Here is a 24,927-nt window from a genome sequence, read left to right as displayed (position 1 = left end):
TTTATCCCTGACTTAAAATACTTTTCATCGTGTGATATAGACTCTGCGGAACTGGATCTGAAATCACGACTGGGGCTAGAAACGATTTTGGGTGCTAAAAGGGAATAGGCAAAGAGGGGTATTTTGGCATCTAGAGAACTTCCAGAAATAGGTGCAATATCCCTGCCAAAATTATTAAATCAGGAGTCAAAATATACTCAACGAAGTACTGTGAAGATGTCTACCCCTTTCCCCAATGTTTGGAAGATGGTACCAGAAATTGTCTCTCTCAAATATTTTTTAAGTTGTGTATCTCAGCGCAGATACTCTAGTTAGTGATTTGATCTAGACATTATCCTGGAATACAAGGGGGCATTACTCCTTTTGTGCAGATATCAGGAAGTGTTATGTCTTTGAGAACTTTGACCTAATATTGTTTCAGGAAACGTGGTTAAAATCTTCTTTTGGCTTAGATGTTTTTTCTATGTATCATCAACTGACAGTGGGATCAGGCATGGGTCATCCGGCTGGGGGCTTGTGTATCGCATGTAGGAATGAGGTTTTCTCATGTTCTAGATTACTCTCGGATGACACCCTGGGTATTTTGGTGGTTACAGCAGAAAGGAGGGGAGATGAGATCAAGTCAAATTGGATAATAATAAATATATATTGGAATCCTGTGATAACTCCACTACTAGAATTCCTTCAAAAACCTTCAGACCTACTGATTGACTATAACTCCCAATTCCTGTTAGATTAAATGTTAATAATGGGCGATTTTAACTCTCAGCGTATTACAACTAGATCCACTAATTCAGATAAATGTAAATGTAAGACTAGAAATGGGTATATATGGTGTAACTTAATGATGAAATGGGATCTATGGATGTTAAATGGAAATATGAAGGGAGTCATCCCCTCTGCTCCTACCTGGAAGAGAGGATCCTCTTACTCAACAATTGATTATATTTTTGTATCCAAAAAGATCTTTGATAGTTGTTTACAATTTAATCCTATCAGTGGAAAATCTAGTGATCATACGGTGTTGGAAACCTCCTTTAGCTATAATCAGGAAAATCTAAAACCTTGTTATACCCAGGAATTGTCTTTGAACACTGCCGGGAACCGAATAGTAGGGTTTAACAGAGGGGGATATATTCTTACTAAGCAATATGACAGATCAGCAATTGTCGAAACACTGTGAGTCTAGCTGCTTTATTGACTTCTTATGGGACCTTAACTCTGCAGATAGTTAAGACCCAACACAGCGTGTGTCCCATCAGCATTGATTTGACATACAAATCCAAGAGAAGAAAAGAAATAGAAGAGATCAAAAGGCCATACTAAAAAAACAGCAGAAGATGCAAAAGAATATGAAGAAGAAATTAGACTATGAATAATAGCTACAGAATTTGGATTAGTTCCCAAAGGTTCATGAGGTTGCAAAGAGAGGGCGAGGAAATTCTGAAATCAATTTGCTTGAAAAATTCTCGTAATTTATGGTCCATTATAGGCTTGATGGAGAATCCCATTAGCTATTCACAAAATATAACTATTCAGGAGCAGTCCTGGGAAGATCATTTTTCTAAGGTTTATAGGCCATTGGATACCCTTGAACTGAAGATTACAATAAATTCAAATTGGGCTTTAACGTGTACAAGTGAAGAAATTCCAACTCTGATAAAAAATCATCATCATCCCGAGCCCCTACCCCAAATGGACTTAGCAATGCAATTCTGAAGATACATCCGGCCTTATGTGTGAGGGTCCTAAAATATTTGTTTGATAACATAATTGATACAAAAAAAATTCCTGAGTCCTGGAGAAATTCTATTATAATCTTGATTTAAAAGAGAGGAGACTGGCAGCATCAAATTACCTCCCAATCTCACTCTTAGATGCGGATGGTAACATATTTGCAAGACTAATCTTGACAGATTTGGAAAATTGAGCAAAAGTTAAGGGGATAATACCAAAACCGCAGACAGGATTTAGGATGGGACTTTCTACTTCTTTGCATGGCCTCATCCTTAGCTGTGTCAGTTCAGGGTCTTTCATAAAGGGAGGTATACCCCTATTCGGAACCTGGCTATACTTATCCCAGGCTTTCAATACCATCAACAGAGATCGGTTATGGGGAAAATTGAAAAGCTGGAGTTTACCTGATAACCTACTAGCCATTCTAATAGAATTGCATCAAAACTCGTCTTTACAAGTTAGAATGACTAGACTGGGGGACTTGACTCAAGCAATAGGTATCGAAAGTTGAGTTCGACAAGGTTACTTGGTTGCACCATTCCTTTCCAACCTGCACCTATCAGACCTGTTCCAATGGCTTGAAGAGATAGGATTGGTTAGTCCTAAAATCGGCTGTATGTAAATAAACTGGTTGGCATATGCCGATGATATCGTAATATAAGACCACACACAAATTGGATTAGAGCGCTCACTGAATGCCCTATCTGAATATGCGCTACAAAATGACTTGAAAATAAATCCAAATAAATCCCAAACAGTCATGTTTAAACATCCTCTGAGGGCCACAAAAGCATTAACTTGACATATGGACAACCAACCAATTCCAGTCACAAATGCGGTAACCTATCTGGGATCAGAGATTAGAGCATTCCCGACTAAAACCCATCTACTCTCAATCTTAGATCTAAAGATGTTAAACATGGGATCACAAATGAAGAAAATCTGTACAAAATATTGTTAATTCTCTATTCTCCCCGTAGTAACATTTTAAATTGGAAAAGTAGAGCCTGTCCTTCTATTTGGTCTAGACTCTAAATACCAAGCCTCTGATATTAATTGGGACAAAATTGAAGCAAAACTATGGAAAAGAACTCGTGATCTTCCCAATTGAATCCCAATAGTCTGTATAAAATACAAACTGACAGGGTAATTCATAGAATTTCGCAGAAAAGTGTCGCAAGCGGCTGGCGCAGAGTGTCCGCGTGCGATTGACTGCACCAGGCACGTGCGCTAAAACCGATTTCCGCGCACAGCGTATTCATGGATTTCAGGCTTCCAAACCAGCCGTGGCGCAGAGAATCGCAGCGACCCTGCAGCAGCGCCAGTAACGCCCCCAAGAACGCCCTCGCGCAAGGAAAAGCCATCAAAATCGCTAAATCATCGTAAAGGGCTGCGCTAACCCTGGACCAGTTCACCGGGCTGGCAAACAGCAACGCCAAGCGGGGAACGTGTATTGCAGGGGTGCGCGGGAAGTTCCACACGCGACTGGCCCCGTGCAAGCAGGGTATGTGAATTTCAGGGGTGCGCGGGAAGTTGCACACGCGATTTCAGCAGGGTACGTGTATTTCAGGGGTGCGCAGCAAGTTCCACACGCGATTTCTGCAGGGTACGTGCATTTCAGGGGTGCGCGGGAAGTTCCACACGCGAATGGGCCAGTGCGAGCAGGGTACGTGTATTACATGGGTGCGCGGGAAGTTGCACACGCGATTTCAGCAGGGTACGTGTATTTCAGGGGTGCGCAGCAAGTTCCACACGCGATTTCTGCAGGGTACGTGCATTTCAGGGGTGCGCGGGAAGTTCCACACGCGAATGGGCCAGTGCGAGCAGGGTACGTGTATTCCATGGGTGCGCGGGAAGTTCCACACGCGATTCCATCAGGGTACGTGTATTTCAGGGGTGCGCGGGAAGTTCCACACGCGATTGGCCCAGTGCGAGCAGGGTACGTGTATTTCAGGGGTGCGCGGGAAGTTGCACACGCGATTTCAGCAGGGTACGTGTATTTCAGGGGTGCGCAGCAAGTTCCACACGCGATTTCTGCAGGGTACGTGCATTTCAGGGGTGCGCGGGAAGTTCCACACGCGAATGGGCCAGTGCGAGCAGGGTACGTGTATTCCATGGGTGCGCGGGAAGTTCCACACGCGATTCCATCAGGGTACGTGTATTTCAGGGGTGCGCGGGAAGTTCCACACGCGATTGGCCCAGTGCGAGCAGGGTACGTGTATTTCAGGGGTGCGCGGGAAGTTCCACACGCGATAGTCCCAGTGCGAGCAGGGTACGTGTATTTCAGAGGTGCGCGGGAAGTTCCACACGCGATTGTCCCAGTGCGAGCAGGGTACGTGTATTTCAGGGGTGCGCGGGAAGTTGCACACGCGATACCAGCAGGGAATGTGTATTTCAGGGGTTCTGGGGAGTACTACACGTGAATTGGCTGTGTGGGTCCTCCCAGGTGTACGCTCCACAACCTCCACGGCCCCTGCAGACAGCCCACACCACGGGGGACTACCCTGCACCCCTGCTCATGTCCCGCAGGCAGCCCATCCACCATGGGCATGCCCCCCAGCCAACCCACATGTCACCTTGCACTACTGATCAACAATGCATGTCTCCCACCACCCCCACCCCCCAGCAGTGCAGGGGCAGCCTCCACCAGGCCCCCACTCATGTCTCCCACCACCCCCACACCCCAGCAGTGCAGGGGCAGCCTCCACCAGGCCCCCACTCATGTCTCCCACCACCCCCACCACCCAGCAGTTCGGGGGCAGCCTCCACCAGGCCCCCACTCATATCTCCCACCACCCCCACCCCCCAGCAGTGCAGGGGCAGCCTCCACCAGGCCCCCACTCATGTCTCCCACCACCCCCACCCCCCAGCAGTGCAGGGGCAGCCTCCACCAGGCCCCCACTCATGTCTCCCACCACCCCCACCCCCCGGCAGTGCAGGGGCAGCCTCCACCAGGCCCCCACTCATGTCTCCCACCACCCCCATCCCCCTGCCACCATGGGCAGACTCCACCAGGCCCCCACTCATGTCTCCCACCACCCCCACCCCCCAGCCACCAGGGGCAGCCTCCAGCAGGCCCCCACTCATGTCCCCCTGCACCCCCACCCCCCAGCATCCAGGGTCACCCTCCACCAGGCCCCCACTCATGTCTCCCACCACCCCCACCCCCCGGCAGTGCAGGGGCAGCCTCCACCAGGCCCCCACTCATGTCTCCCACCACCCCCACCCCCCAGCATCCAGGGTCACCCTCCACCAGGCCCCCACTCATGTCTCCCTCCACCCCCACCCCCCAGCATCCAGGGTCACCCTCCACCAGGCCCCCACTCATGTCTACCACCACCCCCACCCCCCAGCCACCAGGGGCAGCCTCCAGCAGGCCCCCACTCATGTCCCCCTGCACCCCCACCCCCCTGCCACCATGGGCATCCTCCACCAGGCCCCCACTCATGTCTCCCACCACCCCCACCCCCCAGCCACCAGGGGCAGCCTCCACCAGGCCCCCACCCATGTCTCCCACCACCCCCACCCCCCAGCAGTGCAGGGGCAGCCTCCACCAGGCACCCACTCATGTCTCCCACCACCCCCACCCCCCCAGCAGTGCAGGGTCAGCCTCCACCAGGCCCCCACTCATGTCTCCCACCACCCCCACCCCCCTGCCACCATGGGCACCCCCCACCAGGTCCTCACAATCCCCAATCATGTGCGTAATGGTCAGCCTCCACAGCCAAAAAGCCCTACCAAGTAACCCATTCACCCACATGGAAATGGAAATCACATGTTACACCCCCAATGTTCATGAAGCTAATGAACCCATGTCCGTCACACACAATGGTTGCAATTGAATGGGAAAACACACAACATGACATGCATGAAACCAATGAGATGATACCACACAGTGAAGTATGGAAACAAAATTGTATTGAAAAAAATAAAGAATGCTAAAGAAAGAAAACAAACTACAAGGTGAATGAGAAAAAAAAAGCTGCATGTCTGTATATAAAACACAAAACTGGAAATCCGAATCCAAAAAATTTTTGTCCAAAGTCAAATGTAAAAAAATCTCCATGCAATAAAGAACTATGTACAAAACTACCAAGGGTCCATGAGCCCAACTGAACAAAGGAAACCTACTAAAAAACCTACCTAAAAATCAACTATATACAAAAAGTGGAGCAGTGTCCGTCGACTCTAAATCATAATAAGAAAGAAAGGAAACCTAAAACTAAAGAACTATATACAAAGGCGGCGGGCAAGTCCAGCGGCTCACTCCGTGGTGTCCCGGGCCAGGGCATCATCGAACTCCTGTTCGATGTCCCGGAGGCGGTCCAGTTCCATGGCCCCGAGGGTCCGCAGGGACGACGCCGTGTCCTCCTCCAACTCCCTGCGGATTGCCTCGAGGTACTCGGCCCACCTCAGGGCCCTCCGCATGGAGTTCTCCGCCCTGACCATTGTGAGCCGCGCCTCTTCCGCCCGCTGCTGCTCCGCACCTATGGCGTGGCCCAACCGCTGCCACACGGAAGACACTCTCTGTCCTGGGTCCCCCTGCCCTCCGGCCGATGCCTGCCCCTCCGATGTCGAAAGCCCCGAGCCTTCATGTCTCCCACCATGTTGCTGCTGCTGCTGCTCTGCCTCTGCCCGTGCACTGCCTCCTGCTGCCTGCACATCCTCCGCCGGCTGGGGTGCACTTGTTGATGTGGCCACCCCTGCTGGACCTCCGACTCCCGACTGTGGCAGGGATGCCTCCTCCACCAGCCTGGCCGCACCGTCAGAGGCAGCTCCACAGGGCACCCAGGTGACTGATGGGTGGGAAGATGGCACAGAGGACGACTGGCGCTTAGGGGGTCCAGTTGAGGAGGGGGTCGAAGCAAGCCCCATCAGACAGCGGAATCCGGCCTGGGTGACCTGTCCCAGCAAGCTGACGTGGTCAACGAGCCATTCGAGATGACATGCAGTCTCTCCATGAAAAGACTGCAGGTCACCTCGCATGGCCCGTTGACGCAACGCCACACCAGCCAGGACAGGCTCAACCCGGACCTGGATGGCCACGTCCGCAGGCAGAGGAAGGCCAGTTGACGTCAGCTCATCCCCTGCCTGAAAACGGGTCTGGACGTAAGCATCCCTGCTGGTGCAAGATGATGCAGGGACAGGATCGGGGACAGGATTTCACACAGGCACCTCCGCGGCCGCCTGTGCTGCCTCCTGTCCCTGGTCCTGCACTGCACCACTAGCACCAGTGGGATCCCCACCTCCAGACCCCGTCTCTGGTGCTTGCACGGCCTCCTCCTCCACCAAACCCCCCACCAACCTGGATGACTCCGTGCCATCTTCCCCTGTTGGGCCCTGTGGGGTCCCAGCTGCCCCTTCTGCTGCCGAGGAGTCCAACTGCAGCCTCCGCCTCTTGGACCTCCCCCCGGCAGCTGCGACCTGGGACGTGGCACCGGACTCCTCACTCCCCGACGAGATGACAAAACGGGAGGGGAGCCGCGCCTTGCGTCTCCGGCTGGCAGGCGGATCCCTGCCGCTGTGCTCCACAGCACCTTCTCCGCCCTCTTCATCAGTTGGCCCTTGCAGACAGGGAGAAACAAAACACAGGCATCAGGGCACTGTACAATGGACACATACACGCATGACAGTTGCACATGAGTGGCATTGGCAAACCTCAGACATGTCATCACAATCCCCAACACACATGTCATTGCAACTCGCACACATGAGCCATACCACAGCCATATCGCAACTGCCACCACCATCCATACACATACAACAGCATGAGCAGCCAAAGGGGAGCCAGACATCACATGCAACACAGGAAGTGCACCAGACATGTACACACACCACCACACTTGCATGCATGTCTACACCTCTGCCAAGTGTCGCACTGTTCAGACGGGCATCCATGTCACATCTGCCAATCAGGCTTCCACATACCGCTGTCACATGCATCCATGTTGCATCACTGTTGCACCCTTGTCAAATACACACACATGCACATGTACACAGTGCTCATACATGCAGCCGAAAACAACATACATGCCATACATCACGGACATGTCTACTTACATACACATTCATCCAAACATGTGTGCACGCACAACAGCATTTGCCATGCAAGCCCACACACACAAGCACCATCCATGTCTCACGCATTACAGCCCTCGCATGTGTCAGCCCCACGGCCCTGTACACCCCCACCCATACTCGACCCCATACAAACAGATGTGCAACCGGCACAATGCCGAATAATCACCACACGCACTGCTCACAATCAGGATGCATGTACACTCACCGCTCGACTCCAGACGGGTCTGCTTCTCTAGGACCTGGACGTGGAGCGCTGGGGATATGCGTTCCAGGACCCCCATCTGTTCTTCCGACAAGTTGCCCCGGCGCCCCTTGGCATCCGCTGCCTTCAAGAGGTGCCGGGCCTTGTTCAGGGTCCTGGACCTGAAGTCCTCCCAGCGCTTCCTGACATGTTGTAAGTCCCGGACTGCCACCCCCTCCGCGTTGATGGCAGTCACGATGTCAGTCCAGATCCGAGTCCGTCTTTCCTTGTCGGCGCGGGAACTTCTGAAGAGGGCATCATACTGCCCCAGGACTTGCTCCACCAGGACACCAACTTTGGTGGCACTGAAGCTGGTGCCCCTCTGCCTCTCTGGCTGGGGGTTGTCAGTGGTCACAGATGGTGTTTGCCCCGACATGACAACCCCAGAGGCAGGAGTGGGTGGGCAACTGGGTCCTAAGGCTGGGCTGTGGAGCGATGGAATTCCAGTCGGGAGTCTTCGGTTCCAGCAGGGGTGGTCACAGCAACAGCACCCCTGGCTGATGTGCAGGCAGCAAATGGCAGTGCACGTGGGCAGCAGGCAGTCAGGCAGCAGCAGATGGCAGGTGGGAGCGTGCTCGGGGCCCTGGGGGGCAGTAGTTCGGCCTTCTGGGCAGGAGCATGGTCTTCCGTGTGCTTACGCGTGGCCAGCTTGGTACGGAGTGATTTGGCACGTGGAAATCCTGCACGTCAGTGTGAAAACCGAGGAAAGGCCCTTAGCGCGTAAGCGCGTCAGCACGCATACGCGATTCTATTGGACCAAAGGCCCTCAGCGCGTAAGCGCGTCTGTGACGTGACCCGCACGGGTGTTTCCCACACAGCACGTGATGACAGAGCACACGTGGAAAGACTGCACGTCAGAGTGTCATCACGTGTGATTGGTGGAAATGGCCCTACACGCAGAAGTGACAAAGCGTGTAATTGGTGGAAATGGCCCTACACGCATAAGTGACAAAGCGTGTAATTGGTGGAAATGGCCCTACACGCATAAGTGACAAAGCGTGTAATTGGTGGAAATGGCCCTAGCGCGTACACGCCGCGTAAGTGACGCTGGACGTGTGGGCCTGTATAAAAGGTACGCGTAGAACACCATTTCCTTGTACGTGCTTTTCGTGGAGAGCGAGTGGGTGAATTCTGTACTTCTTGTCGGTTCACACGCGATTTACTTCACGGCGTTTCAAGTTCGTATTCCCTGTTACCTCTGACAGCTTTTTCTCTTTTTTCTCTTTTACTGGTTTACCTGGGCCTGTTCCCTCAAACAGTGTTCCCTTCTACTGTTGTCCTGTCTCCTCAGACAGCGTACAAATCTTCTTTTGGCGGGGGTGTTGCCAACCAAACGCGCTCCTTTTTCACGCTCTTTTACCTGGCAGACGGTGAGTCACGCACGTATCTAACATCTGTGCTTGCCCCGTGTGTAGCCTACCCCTTCAGAGGTCATTCTAGGCTGCGTGTGACACGCATACGTTCATTCTTGTGTTACTGGGTGCCACAGCGTAGTGCAGGTTTTTATTTCTGCACACGTGGTCTAGGAGGGGTTGCGTGCACGTCATCTCCCTTTTTTGGGGCTCCTGTGCATAGCGTGACCCGTCATCTTTCCCCAGGGGTTACAATCAGCCTTGCAAGAGCACTAGGGTACAATTACCATCTGGTACCCAACCCCTTTGACCCCCAATTGCCCAGGACAATATTTTACAGCCACTCCCATACGCACATTAACATCAGTGCCATGGCTGGGAGGCGAGGATTCCGTAAGGGTGGCAAAGGTGGAAGAGCCACAAGTGGTGGCCGTGGTGGATCCGGTAGGGGACATGGTCGTTACTTGCAGGGTGAGCCTGTCCCCCCATGTGTGGAGGACCAGTCAAGGGCACCCATAATCCCCCCACCCCCCCCTCCCGTTGAGGCTGATGTGGCTGACACCATCCATGCTCAGCCCTTGTTGGACCAGCCCATTGTGGCACCAGACCTGGCTGACTCCATGGCTGACTTCCAGGTCAGCAGGCCTATGACACGTGCGCTGGTGCACGTTGATGTCACCATGCCACGTGCATCTGGGGCAGCAAGGTCATCTGCTGCACCAAGTAGGCAGGGCGGAGAGGCTGCAGGGGCAGCTGCGGCTCCATCCACCCCAGCCCTCACACACCCAGCCCGGACAGTGTCGGTCCTAGTCCATGCTGCTGACATTCCCCCTGACACCATCACACTAGAGCCAATGCCTGCACCAACTCCCATGCTGAGTGTGCAATCCCACACTCCTGATACAGAGTCCACCAGGGCTCCTGCCCCTAGTGTCCAGAGCGGCGCAGGACACTCAGGATCACCACCACCTTCCAAGCGGAAGAGGAAGAGTGCTCGTCCGGCACAGGCTGATGCCCCAGACACGGCTACACAGTCCGGCCCGTCCAGGAAGCCCAGCTTCACGGATGACGAACTGAATGCACTTGTCGAGTATGTGTCCGCACATGACAACGAGATGGTCATTGTTGCAGGATCCAAGACCACACCTGCACAACGCCAGGCACACTGGCAGACCGTTGCGGACATCGTAAGTGCCCTTGGAATCGTGAGGCGCACAGCCAATGATTGCTATAAGCGCTGGAATGACCTAAAGCGCAGGGCAAAGAGTAAGCTGGCCTCAAGTCATGCCGCAACTCTAGTGACTGGAGGTGGGTCTCCAGTAGTAGACATGGAACACACTCCACATGAGTCAGTCGCTGGGACCTACGTCACGGAGGAACAGATCCAAGGCGTGGGAGATTTGGCTGATTACGAGGCATTGTCCCGTGAGTGCACATGCATGTGTGTGTCATCCATGTGCATGGTGTGTGTGAGGGCTTCTGTTTGTGTGACAGGTGAGAGTGTGTGCGCCTGAGTCGTATGGGTCAGCCATGTGCTTCATGCAATACATCCTGCGCAGCTGCATTTGGCCATAGCAGTATCCCTTCTGCCAACAGTAGACATCTAGCCCAACTGCACGCCAGTTGCCCTTGAAGTGTCACCTTGCCACAACATTGTTGCTTAATTTTCCACTGTTCATTTAGTCAGATTGTTTGCATTCCACCACTTTTACTAGGCATGTCGCAGTCCTCTAGTCACATGTCTGACATGGCTATGGTAAAGTGGAGTGACTTTGTTACCTGGATATCATTTGTTCAAACATGTCCCTGTGCAATTGCACCATTTCGGACTGGCAGCTCCAGGTGAAGAATCTGACCTGTTTGAATTAGAAAAGCTATTACATGTGGGAACTGGACTGAATGAATAGGTGCTGCCCTCCTCTCCATCTTCACTCAATAGCAATGGTACATGCCATCTGTGTGATGGCATGTGTGTTTCACCTGCCAATCACAGGCCAATGTGTGATGCCACTGCCAGGCAGCATGCAGAAAATGTGTTCATCTTCCATCTTGGTGTCATCAGTGTGTGCCATTTGCCTGCCCTTCATACGCAGTGAGGGTGCATGCATGGGAGGGTTTTAGTCATGTGGGACATGTGTCAAACAAGTACTGGTTCTCTTGCTTCTCAGCCCTCATTGTGTGCCATGGTGCTAATGCCTGTTTCCATTTCTTTGTTTTTATGTCTTTGCAGGGGAAGACGCTCCTGATACTGCTGGGGTTGTGGAGATGGTGCAGACCCAGGAGGGGTCCGAGGGCCGACCAACCACCAGTGAGGGACGTGGTGTGGTGGTGGGTGAGAACCCACAAGTGCTGCAGGTCCTGCTCTCAAGGGGTGTCTCTGGCTGCACCTCCCCCGAGCTGTACTCAGGTGTTGATTCGGATAAGACCTACGTGCCGTCGCAGGTGAGTGTTCCAGGGAGGGATTCTGTTCTGTCTCACCCACCTGCACCAGGGTCAGAACCCTCAATGGGGATGTCAGCTACGCCTTTGGTGGTTACGGATGCAGGGTCACACTCCGCGACATCTGATCCTGTTCCTGGGCCAGCAGATCAGAGGGGGAATGCAGTCCTGCAGCCTCAGGCAGTGCCGGCACAGCAAGGCGCAGTTCGCCTTGCCCCAGACAGGTGTGGTGCCCGCCGATGTGGTGGCCGTACGCCACCTGGCAATACCGCATGGGAGCAATCCATTTACGGTATGGCAACCCAACAGGCAGCATCATCCGAGATGATGGCTCAGGCCATGGATAGGGTGGCCACTTCCATTGTCCCCCCTGAAAGGCTGATGGAGCGACTAGAGCAGGCAACCGACTCCATCTGCCAGTCCCACAGGGAGGACATGTTGGGGTCCAACAGGGACAGGCGGGCGGCACTGGCGACTCTGCAGGAGGCCATCTCCATTGAGTCCCAGGGCCACAGGGAAGCCCTGAGGCAGGAGCTCCTTCACCTCAGGACGACTCTTGTTGAGCTTGAGGCTTCAACACACCAAAGGACAGAACAGCAGCTGGAGCGTCTCACCCGTACGCTCTCAGCTGAGATGCAGGCAACGAGGGCGGAGGTCCGGGCATCCCGTGAGTTGTTGCATGGGGACCTCCGCACACTCATCCTCCAGAACCAGACCTACCACACCCGCATGCTTGCAGCCATGGAGGAGCAGACTAGGGCCTTGCGTGGGCTGCCTCCCATAGTGCAACCACCTCCGGATGCAGCTGCACAGGGTGATAATAGCGACAGCAGTGATACTCCCACAATAGGGTAGCCGTGTGGGCCATGAGCCCATGGAGGTGTTTTTTTTTCCCAGGATCCACGCAGGTGGGTTCTGGTGTGCATCCTGTCCTCGGACCTCCTGGGTGGCCTCCCCAACCCCCCCCCCCCGGGCCCTTCAATGGCCATTTTTTATTTTTTTTTATTTTTATTTTTATTTTTATTTTTATTTTTATTTATTTTATTCCCAATTTTTTTGGGACGACTTGTTGGCTTCCGTGGTTCCTGTGGGCATACGCTGCATTGTGGCTGGGCACATGCAGGCTTGTAATGTATTTGGTTCAGATGCTTGGGTTTGAGTCACACACACCCCTCCTGCTTCCCGTTTCCATGGGCTTGCAAAGGGTGTGCCCAAGTGACAGTGAATTACACAGTGACGTTGGACTCCCATGAGCTGTGTGGGCAGTCTGTAGTCAATACTGTGTATACATTCCTAGTGCATATTGCTGTTGTGTTGTACACTGCATGTTGCATTGATGTGTAACTCATCTTCTGTGTCTACCTCCCAATTTGCAGGTCCCTTCCTCATGTCTACACAAGGCCCTCTAGTCTGGAGATGTGGTCCATGTTGGCAGCAGTGCACCTACAACTCTACATGGCGCCAACACTGCACAGTTGGTAGTGGTGGGAGTGCAGGCATTTCCAGGTGGTGAGACTACTAATATTTAACATTAGTGATGTCATGTTAATGGTAGTACGTGCTCGAGTTTGTTGTTGGTCCGGCATTACTGTGAGCATTTCAGGTGTTGCAAGTTTCTAATAGGGACACTGTACATTGTGACACTAGTGTCATGTTGTGGGGATTACTTTGTTTACCTGCAAATAGCATGACATGGCACGGTGTGTCGTGTGGCGGTGCTGGGGTTGGGTTGGCTGACATGGCACTGTCCTCTTGTTGCATTTTGCGAGTGGGTATTCATTTTAGCTGCTTGAATGTGTAACTTCACAAAACTGCATTGGTGGTGTCTGTGTGGGTAGGGATGCACACATTGTGACACTTCCAGGTGAACAATCTCAGGCTGATATCGTTTTCACGGTTCTTTCTCCAGACATTCAGGATCAGTGTCAGGTTGAGTCATCATTGATTGTCAGATGGAATGTGCCAGGGCAGTGTGCACTCCACAGGGGTGTGATTTCTATGTGAAGTAATTAGCCACTAGCTGTGTACGGGCTGCCTCCCCCCGTGCCCTTTCCCCTCCCATGCGCAGTGGCTGTGCATGTGGTTGGGGATGGGGGGCACCACCATGTCCACGGACAGGCCCCGGCGTGTTGCAACGTTGTGCAGGACACATGCTGCCACTATGATCCTGCACACTACTGGGGGAGCGTACAACAGCTGCCCGCCAGAACGGTCAAGGGAGCGAACGCGTGACTTCAGCACTCCGAATGTGCGCTCCACTATGCCCCGGGTTATAATGTGGGCTGCGTTATATCTTACCTGGGGTGGCGTGGTGGGGTTCCGAATTGGCGTCATCATGTGGGGGCTGAGAGGGTAGGCACTGTCCCCTGTGGAGGTGGTGATTGGTATCATTGGTGGGGTTGTGACCTTGCTCAGTATCTGACATGTATGCATGTGCAGTGGCATTCATACTCACCAAGCAGCCATGTATCGCCATGCCGGCCAGCTTCTAGGTCCCGGTTTAGGGTGGACATTCGGTAAATGAAGCTGTCGTGGGTTGACCCGGGATAGTTGGCATATACTGAGGTGATGATTCCCTTGGCATTACATACTACCTGCACGTTGATGGAATGCCAGTGCTTGCGGTTCCTATAGCTGTGCTCAGATGCCCTGGGGGGACGTAGAGCCACATGGGAGCAGTCGATGGCACCTAGCACTTTGGGGAATCGTGCCACAGCGTAAAAATCCAGGGCGGCAGCATGCCTTTCTGCAGGGGTTCTGGGCAGGTATATGTGCCTGCGGACTGATGGGCGTGCAGTGATGATGTTCAAGACCTGGTGTAGGCAGCGTGACTGGGTGGCCTGTGATACACCACCCACAATGGCACTTGTCCGCTGAAATGATCCAGTGGCTAAGAAGTGCAGTACATTGAGGACCTTCTCCAGGGGGCTGAGTGCTTGGGAGCACAGGGTGGGTGATGTGAGGTCATCCTCCCACTCACTCACCAGGTCCAGTATGATGTGTGGTGGAAACCTGTACCTCCCATGCACCTGGTCATCTGGCATCCCGAAAAGGCTGGTTCTGGGTGTGAATATTCTGGCCCTGACTATCCTCCTCCTCCTCCTTTGGTAGGCCACGCCCACTGCTGCTAGGAACGGTATGTTCATCCTGGGTCTGAGCTTGTTATTTTGTTAGTGCGCAAATTAATGCGTTGCGCGTGTTGTAGGCGAGCGTGTGACCCGCGCACACCTGAAATCCAGTACCCAGTCCAATAGCGTGTGGAAATTCCCGCGCACACCGGGATACAGGTGCGCTGACGTACTTGCGTGTGTAAGTGTCCGCGCACACCTGATATACACGTACATAGGCCAATCGCGTGTACGCGCACTTTTGTCCAATTACACGCGATGACACCCTGACGTGCTGTCCAAATACACGCGATGAGACTCTGCTGTGCTGTCCAATTACACGCGATGAGACTCTGACGTGCTGTCCAATTACACACGATGAGACTCTGACGTGCTGTCCAATTACACGCGATGACACTCTGACGTGCAGTCTTTCCACGTGTGCTCTGTCATCACGTGCTGTGTGGGAAACACCCGTGCGGGTCACGTCACAGACGCGCTTACGCGCTGAGGGCCTTTGGTCCAATAGATTCGCGTATGCGTGCTGACGCGCTTACGCGGTAAGGGCCTTTCCTCGGTTTTCACGCTGACGTGCAGGATTTTCACGTGCCAAATCACTCCGTACCAAGCTGGCCACGCGTAAGCACACGGAAGACCACGCTCCTTCCCAGAAGGCCGAACTACTGCCCCCCAGAGCCCCGAGCACGCTCCCACCTGCCATCTGCTGCTGCCTGACTGCCTGCTGCCCACGTGCACTGCCATTTGCTGCCTGCACATCAGCCAGGGGTGCTGTTGCTGTGACCACCCCTGCTGGAACCGAAGACTCCCGACTGGAATTCCATCGCTCCACAGCCCAGCCCCAGGACCCAGTTGCCCACCCACTCCTGCCTCTGGGGTTGTCATGTCGGGGCAAACACCATCTGTGACCACTGACAACCCCCGGCCAGAGAGGCAGAGGGGCACCAGCTTCAGTGCCACCGAAGTTGGTGTCCTGGTGGAGCAAGTCCTGGGGCAGTATGATGCCCTCTTCGGAAGTTCCCGCGCCGACAAGGAAGGACGGATCTGGACTGACATCGTGACTGCCATCAACGCGGAGGGGGTGGCAGTCCGGGACTTACAACATGTCAGGAAGCGCTGGGAGGACTTCAGGTCCAGGACCCTGAACAAGGCCCGGCGCCTCTTGAAGGCAGCGGATGCCAAGGGGCGCCGGGGCCACTTGTCGGAAGAACAGATGGGGGTCCTGGAACGCATATCCCCAGCGCTCCACGTCCAGGTCCTAGAGAAGCAGACCCGTCTGGAGTCGAGCGGTGAGTGTACATGCATCCTGATTGTGAGCAGTGCGTGTGGTGATTATTCGGTATTGTGCCGGTTGCACATCTGTTTGTATGGTTTCGAGTATGGGTGGGGGTGTACAGGGCCATGGGGCTGACACATGCGAGGGCTGTAATGTGTGAGACATGGATGGTGCTTGTGTGTGTGGGCTTGCATGGCAAATGCAGTTGTGCGTGCACACATGTTTGGATGAATGTGTATGTAAGTAGACATGTCCGTGATGTCAGGCATGTATGTTGTTTTCGGCTGCATGTATGAGCACTGTGTACATGTGCATGTGTGTGTATTTGTCAAGAGTGCAACAGTGATGCAACATGGATGCATGTGACACCGGTATGTGGAAGCCTGATTGGCAGATGTGACATGGATGCCCGTCTGAACAGTGCGACACTTGGCAGAGGTGTAGACATGCATGCAAGTGTGGTGGTGTGTGTACATGTGTGGTGCACTTCCTGTGTTGCATGTGATGTCTGGCTCCCCTTTGGCTGCTGATGCTGTTGTATGTGTAGGGATGGTGGTGGCAGTTGCGATATGGCTGTGGTATGGCTCATGTGTGCGAGTTGCAATGACATGTGTGTTGGGGATTGTGATGATATGTCTGAGGTTTGCCAATGCCTCTCATGTGCAATTGTCATGCGTGTATGTGTCCATTGTACAGTGCCCTGATGCCTGTGTTTTGTTTCTCCCTGTCTGCAGCGTCAACTGATGAAGAGGGCGGAGAAGGTGCTGTGGAGCACAGCGGCGGGGATCCGACCGCCAGCCGGAGACGCAAGGCCCGGCTCCCCTCCCGTGTTGTCATCTCGTCGAGGAGTGAGGAGTCCGGTGCCGCGTCCCAGGCCGCAGCTGCCGGGAGGAGGTCCAAGAGGCGGAGGTTGCAGTTGGACTCCTCGGCAGCAGAAGGGGCAGCTGGGACCCCACAGGGCCCAACAGGGGAAGATTGCACGGAGTCATCCAGGTTGGTGGGGGGTTTGGTGGAGGAGGGGGCCGTGCAAGCACCAGAGACGGGGTCTGGAGGTGGGGATCCCACTGGTGCTAGTGGTGCAGTGCAGGACCAGGGACAGGAGGCAGCACAGGCGGCCGCGGAGGTGCCTGTGTGCAATCCTGTCCCCGATCCTGTCCCTGCATCATCTTGCACCAGCAGGGATGCCTACGTCCAGACCCGTTTTCAGGCAGGGGATGAGCTGACGTCAACTGGCCTTCCTCTGCCTGCAGACGTGGCCATCCAGGTCCGGGTTGAGCCTGTCCTGGCTGGTGTGGCGTTGCGTCAACGGGCCATGCGAGGTGACCTGCAGTCTTTTCATGGAGAGACTGCACGTCATCTCGAATGGCTCATTGACCACGTCAGCCTGCTGGGACAGGTCACCCAGGCCGGATTCCTCCGTCTGATGGGGCTTGCTCCGAACCCCTCCTCAACTGGACCCCCTACGCGCCAGTCGTCCTCTGTGCCATCTTCCCACCCATCAGTTCTGGGTGCCCTGTGGAGCTGCCTCTGACGGTGCGGCCAGGCTGGTGGAGGAGGCATCCCTGCCACAGTCGGGAGTCGGAGGTCCAGCAGAGGTGGCCACATCAACAAGTGCACCCCAGCCGGCGGAGGATGTGCAGGCAGCAGGAGGCAGTGCACGGGCAGAGGCAGAGCAGCAGCAGCAGCAACATGGTGGGAGACATGAAGGCTCGGGGCTTTCGACATCGGAGGGGCAGGCATCGGCCGGAGGGCAGGGGGACCCAGGACAGAGAGTGTCTTCCGTGTGGCAGCGGTTGGGCCACGCCATAGGTGCGGAGGAGCGGCGGCGGGTGGAAGAGGCGCGGCTCACAATGGTCAGGGCGGAGAACTCCATGCGGAGGGCCCTGAGGCGGGCCGAGTGCCTCGAGGCAATCCGCAGGGGGTTGGAGGAGGACACTGTGTCGTCCCTGCGGACCCTCGGGGCCATGTAACTGGACCGCCTCCGGGACATCGAACAGGAGTTCGATGATGCCCTGGCCCGGGACACCACGGAGTGAGCCGCTGGACTTGCCCGCCGCCTTTGTATATAGTTCTTTAGTTTTAGGTTTCCTTTGTTTCTTATTATGATTTGGAGTCGACGGACACTGCTCCACTTTTTGTATATAGTTGATTTTTAGGTAGGTTTTTTAGTAGGTTTCCTTTGTTCAGTTGGGCTCATGGACCCTTAGTAGTTTTTTTTACATAGTTCTTTATTGCATGGAGATTTTTTTAATTTTGACTTTGGCAAAATATTTTTTGGATTCTGATTTCCAGTTTTGTGTTTTTATACGGACATGCAGCTTTTTTTTTCTCATTCACATTGTAGTTTGTTTTCTTTCTTTAGCATTCTTTATTTTTTTCAATACAATTTTGTTTCCATACTTCACTGTGTGGTATCATCTCATTGGTTTCATGCATGTCATGTTGTGTGTTTTCCCATTCAATTGCAACCATTGTGTGTGACGGACATGGGTTCATTAGCTTCATGAACATTGGGGGTGTAACATGTGATTTCCATTTCCATGTGGGTGAATGGGTTACTTGGTAGGGCTTACTGGCTGTGGAGGCTGTCCATTACGCACATGATTGGGGATTGTAAGGACCTGGTGGGGGCTGCCCATGGTGGCAGGGGGGTGGGGGTGGTGGGAGACATGAGTGGGGGCCTGCTGGAGGCTGACCATGGTGGCAGGGGGGTGGGGGTGGTGGGAGACATGGGTGGGGGCCTGGTGCAGGCTGCCCCTGGTGGCTGGGGGGTGGGGGTAGTGGGAGACATGAGTGGGCGCCTGGTGGAGGGTGACCCTGGATGCTGGGGGGTGGGGGTGTAGGGGGACATGAGTGGGGGCCTGGTGGAGGGTGGCCATGGTGGCACGGGGGTGGGGGTGGTGGGAGACATGAGTGGGGGCCTGGTGGAGGGTGACCCTGGATGCTGGGGGGTGGGGGTGGTGGTAGACATGAGTGGGGGCCTGGTGGAGGCTGCCCCTGCACTGCTGGGGGGTGGGGGTGGTGGGAGACATGAGTGGGGGCCTGGTGGAGGGTGACCCTGGATGCTGGGGGGTGGGGGTGGTGGTAGACATGAGTGGGGGCCTGGTGGAGGCTGCCCCTGCACTGCTGGGGGGTGGGGGTGGTGGGAGACATGAGTGGGGGCCTGGTGGAGGCTGCCCATGGTGGCAGGGGGGTGGGGGTGGTGGGAGACATGGGTGGGGGCCTGGTGGTGGCTGCCCCTGGTGGCTGGGGGGTGGGGGTGGTGGGAGACATGAGTGGGGGCCTGGTGGAGGCTGCCCATGGTGGCAGGGGGGTGGGGGTGGTGGTAGACATGAGTGGGGGCCTGGTGGAGGGTGACCCTGGATGCTGGGGGGTGGGGGTGGTGGTAGACATGAGTGGGGGCCTGGTGGAGGCTGCCCCTGCACTGCTGGGGGGTGGGGTGGTGGGAGACATGAGTGGGGGCCTGGTGGAGGCTGCCCATGGTGGCAGGGGGGTGGGGGTGGTTTTACGACATGAGTGGGGGCCTGGTGGAGGCTGCCCCTGCACTGCGGGGGGGTGGGGGTGGTGGGAGACATGGGTGGGGGCCTGGTGGGGGCTGCCCCTGGTGGCTGGGGGGTGGGGGAGGTGGGAGACACGAGTGGGGGCCTGGTGGAGGCTGCCCATGGTGGCAGGGGGGTGGGGGTGGTGGTAGACATGAGTGGGGGCCTGGTGGAGGCTGCCCCTGCACTGCGGGGGGGTGGGGGTGGTGGGAGACATGGGTGGGGGCCTGGTGGGGGCTGCCCCTGGTGGCTGGGGGGTGGGGGAGGTGGGAGACACGAGTGGGGGCCTGGTGGAGGCTGCCCATGGTGGCAGGGGGGTGGGGGTGGTGGTAGACATGAGTGGGGGCCTGGTGGAGGCTGCCCCTGCACTGCTGGGGGGTGGGGGTGGTGGGAGACATGAGTGGGGGCCTGGTGGAGGCTGCCCCTGCAGTGCTGGGGGGTGGGGGTGGTGCGAGACATGGGTGGGGGCCTGGTGGAGGCTGCCCCTGGTGGCTGGGGGGTGAGGGTGGGGGGAGACATGAGTGGGGGCCTGGTGGGGGCTGCCCCTGCACTGCTGGGGGGTGGGGGTGGTGGGAGACATGAGTGGAGGCCTGCTGGAGGCTGCCCCTGGTGGCTGGGGGGTGGGGGTGGGGGGAGACATGAGTGGGGGCCTGGTGGGGGCTGCCCCTGCACTGCTGGGGGGTGGGGGTGGTGGGAGACATGAGTGGAGGCCTGGTGGAGGCTGCCCCTGGTGGCTGGGGGGTGGGGGTGGTGGGAGACATGGGTGGGGGCCTGGTGGGGGCTGCCCCTGGTGGCTGGGGGGTGGGGGTGGTGGGAGACACGAGTGGGGGCCTGGTGGAGGCTGCCCATGGTGGCAGGGGGGTGGGGGTGGTGGTAGACATGAGTGGGGGCCTGGTGGAGGCTGCCCCTGCACTGCGGGGGGGTGGGGGTGGTGGGAGACATGGGTGGGGGCCTGGTGGGGGCTGCCCCTGGTGGCTGGGGGGTGGGGGAGGTGGGAGACACGAGTGGGGGCCTGGTGGAGGCTGCCCATGGTGGCAGGGGGGTGGGGGTGGTGGAAGACATGAGTGGGGGCCTGGTGAAGGCTGCCCCTGCACTGCTGGGGGGTGGGGGTGGTGGGAGACATGAGTGGGGGCCTGGTGGAGGCTGCCCCTGCAGTGCTGGGGGGTGGGGGTGGTGCGAGACATGGGTGGGGGCCTGGTGGAGGCTGCCCCTGGTGGCTGGGGGGTGAGGGTGGGGGGAGACATGAGTGGGGGCCTGGTGGGGGCTGCCCCTGCACTGCTGGGGGGTGGGGGTGGTGGGAGACATGAGTGGAGGCCTGGTGGAGGCTGCCCCTGGTGGCTGGGGGGTGGGGGTGGTGGGAGACATGGGTGGGGGCCTGGTGGGGGCTGCCCCTGGTGGCTGGGGGGTGGGGGTGGTGGGAGACATGAGTGGGGGCCTGGTGGGGGCTGCCCATGGTGGCAGGGGTGTGGGGGTGGTGGGAGACATGAGTGGGGGCCTGGTGGAGGCTGCCCATGGTGGCAGGGTGGTGGGGGTGGTGGGAGACATGAGTGGGGGCCTGGTGGAGGCTGCCCCTGCACTGCTGGGGGGTGGGGGTGGTGGAAGACATGGGTGGGGGCCTGGTGGGCGCTGCCCCTGGTGGCTGGGGGGTGGGGGTGGTGGGAGACATGAGTGGGGGCCTGGTGGAGGCTGCCCATGGTGGCAGGGGGGTGGGGGTGGTGGTAGACATGAGTGGGGGCCTGGTGGAGGGTGACCCTGGATGCTGGGGGTTGGGGTGCAGGGGGACATGAGTGGGGGCCTGGTGGAGGGTGGCCATGGTGGCAGGGGGGTGGGGGTGGTGGTAGACATGAGTGGGGGCCTGGTGGAGGCTGCCCCTGCACTGCTGGGGGGTGGGGGGATGGGAGACATGAGTGGGGGCCTGGTGGAGGCTGCCCCTGGTGGCTGGGGGTGGGGGTGGTGGGAGACATGAGTGGGGGCCTGGTGGAGGCTGCCCATGGTGGCAGGGTGTGGGAGTGGTGGGAGACATGAGTGGGGGCCTGGTGGAGGCTGCCCATGGTGGCAGGGGGGTGGGGGTGGTGGGAGACATGAGTGGGGGCCTGGTGGAGGATGCCCATGGTGGCAGGGGGGTGGGGGTGGTGGTAGACATGCATTGTTGATCAGTAGTGCAAGGTGACATGTGGGTTGGCTGGGGGGCATGCCCATGGTGGATGGGCTGCCTGCGGGACATGAGCATGGGTGCAGGGTAGTCCCCCGTGGTGTGGGCTGCCTGCAGGGTCCGTGGAGGTTGTGGAGCGTACACCTGGGAGGGCCCACATGGCCAATTCACGTGTGGTACTCCCCAGAACCCCTGAAATACACATACCCTGCTGAAATCCTGTGTGGAACTTCCCGCGCACCCCTGAAATACACATACCTTGCTGAAATCGCGTGTGGAAATTTCCGCGCACCCCTGAAATACACGTACCCTGCTCGCACTGGGCCAATCGCGTGTGGAACTTCCCGCGCACCCCTGAAATACACGTACCCTGCTGAAATCGCGTGTGGAACTTCCCGCGCACCCCTGAAATACACGTACCCTGCTGAAATCGCGTGTGGAAATTCCCGCGCACCCCTGAAATACACGTACCCTGCTCGCACTGGGACAATCGCGTGTGGAACTTCCCGCGCACCCCTGAAATACACGTACCCTGCTGAAATCGCGTGTGGAACTTCCCGCGCACCCCTGAAATACACATACCTTGCTCGCACTGGGCAAATCGCGTGTGGAACTTCCCGCGCACCCCTGAAATACACGTACCCTGCTGAAATCACGTGTGGAACTTCCCGCGCACCCCTGAAATACACATACCTTGCTGAAATCGCGTGTGGAACTTCCCGCGTACCCCTGAAATACACGTACCCTGCTCGCACTGGGCCAATCGCGTGTGGAACTTCCCGCGCACCCCTGCAATACACGTACCCTGATGAAATTGCGTGTGGAACTTCCCGCGCACCCCTGAAATACACATACCTTGCTGAAATCGCGTGTGGAAATTCCCGCGCACCCCTGAAATACACGTACCCAGCTCGCACTGGGCCAATCGCGTGTGGAACTTCCCGCGCACCCCTGAAATACACATACCTTGCTGAAATCGCGTGTGGAAATTTCCGCGCACCCCTGAAATACACGTACCCTGCTTGCACTGGGCCAATCGCGTGTGGAACTTCCCGCGCACCCCTGAAATACACGTACCCTGATGAAATCGCGTGTGAAACTTCCCGCGCACCCCTGAAATACACGTACCCTGCTGAAATCGCGTGTGGAAATTCCCGTGCACCCCTGAAATACACGTACCCTGATGAAATCGCGTGTGGAACTTCCCGCGCACCCCTGAAATACACGTACCCTGCTGAAATCGCATGTGGAACTTCCCGCGCACCCCTGAAATCCACGTACCCGGCCAAATCGCGTGTGAGACTTCCCGCGCACCCCGGTATACACGCACACGTATTTTTTGTCAGCGGGTGTCCGTGTTTGTGGGTACCCCTTTGCACGTCATTTGTCCTGGAGGGCTACAGTATAGGACATTCATCATGGCAGTATATAGGTGCTATTTGTTGGCGCACCTTTTGACGCACATTTCTTACAGCCGCAGAGACGCTACCGCCTGCTTTCTTGTGGCGGTCGTGTTTGTGCCTGTGTGCTGGTTTGAGCGTGCGCTTTTTTGCCCTATTCTATTCCATGAATACGTGTTGTAGGCGAGCGTGTGGGCGTTCCGCGCACTTGTGCCCTGTACTTCCCCCGTGACGCCCACGTTTTGGCAAGTTGTTCCCCATTCCGAGTGTTACGCCCGTGTTCCGCCTACTTTTGTTGCGTGCGCCGCGCTATGTGCGAATTTCGCTGTGGCCTGTGCGATTTTCGCTGTGACCTGGCGCACGCTGTTAGATGGCCTGTGCGCCAACGTGCGCCGCACACTTTTTTATCGCACATCCCCTGGTTTTCTCGCGCACGGACTTCCATGAATCGATGTGCGCTGCTTTTCGTGCGATTTTCGCACTTGCACTGCGATTTTCGCTATTCCACTGCGATTCGCACGTTTTTGCCCACTTGAGCCGCGCTAATTATTCCATTAATCGGCCTCTGAGTCTTACCTCACTCCTGGCTTCGTTGGAATGGAAAAGGGTATTTATATATATATAGACTGATCCCTGAACCTCCTCGATCGCCACTTTATGAGGATGTGGCAATATTAATGCATAAAGCAGATTATGTATTTGTGAATACATTAAGGTCAAAGTGTAATGAAATATTAACGCAATCGGATAGTATGATAGAAACCCTGATCCAAAATCCCTTAAAAACGAAAGAATCCATGAAGACAATGGATTGGATAAGGACAATAGAGAAGATGAGATTAGCAAAAATATCATCTTCCTTTACCCCAACAGACACACCTAGGTCCTTTCTGACCTCTTATCTAAGGGAATTGCCAGACCCAGGAATTAGAACAGACTTCATTAGATTTCGATTTAATATCTTGCCTATGTTAGAAATTCAACACATTAGACATAAAGTAACTTTTCCCACAGACATGTGCCAAAAATGTGAGGAAATCAAAAGACAATCTATCCAACATCTCCTAGTGAAATGCTCAGGGACCTGAAATTGCAAAGATTTCAAAGATTTGTACACAATGTAGGGTCATTAGATAATAATATAGATCTTTGTATGAATTAATGTTATTAATTATTTGTTGTAATTTTTCTGGAGATTTTGTATGATGTAATGTGTAAAAAGTCAAGATTTTGTTTTGGTTAAGACACAAGAAATAAAAAAATAAAAAATAAAAGAAATCCGAATTTGCCAAGTTTGCAAAAGCTCCCCGAAAAGCAAAAAAAAAAAACCATTGTTTTTGGTTTCCTCATTTATGTCATGGTTACTAAAATCATAGGCTCGTGTGCAAAGTGCTCATCGCCAGGCTCTGAGCCTTCCACAGTGTCATGATAAGCCAAGGCATGTAGAAAACCATGACTAATAAAACACAGCATGCAAAGCCCCTCTACTGACTCCCAAAGCCCCAAACAGCCAGATTCGATATATGGGAAAGCTGGAAGGAAATATGGGCAAATTAAACTGAGGGTGGGATTTCAACCACAACTT

Source organism: Ambystoma mexicanum, chromosome 5q (assembly GCF_040938575.1).
Source record: "Ambystoma mexicanum isolate Mex_15411 chromosome 5q, UKY_AmexF1_1, whole genome shotgun sequence".
Taxonomy (NCBI): Eukaryota; Metazoa; Chordata; class Amphibia; order Caudata; family Ambystomatidae; genus Ambystoma; species Ambystoma mexicanum.
Note: the sequence above shows the minus strand (reverse complement) of the source record.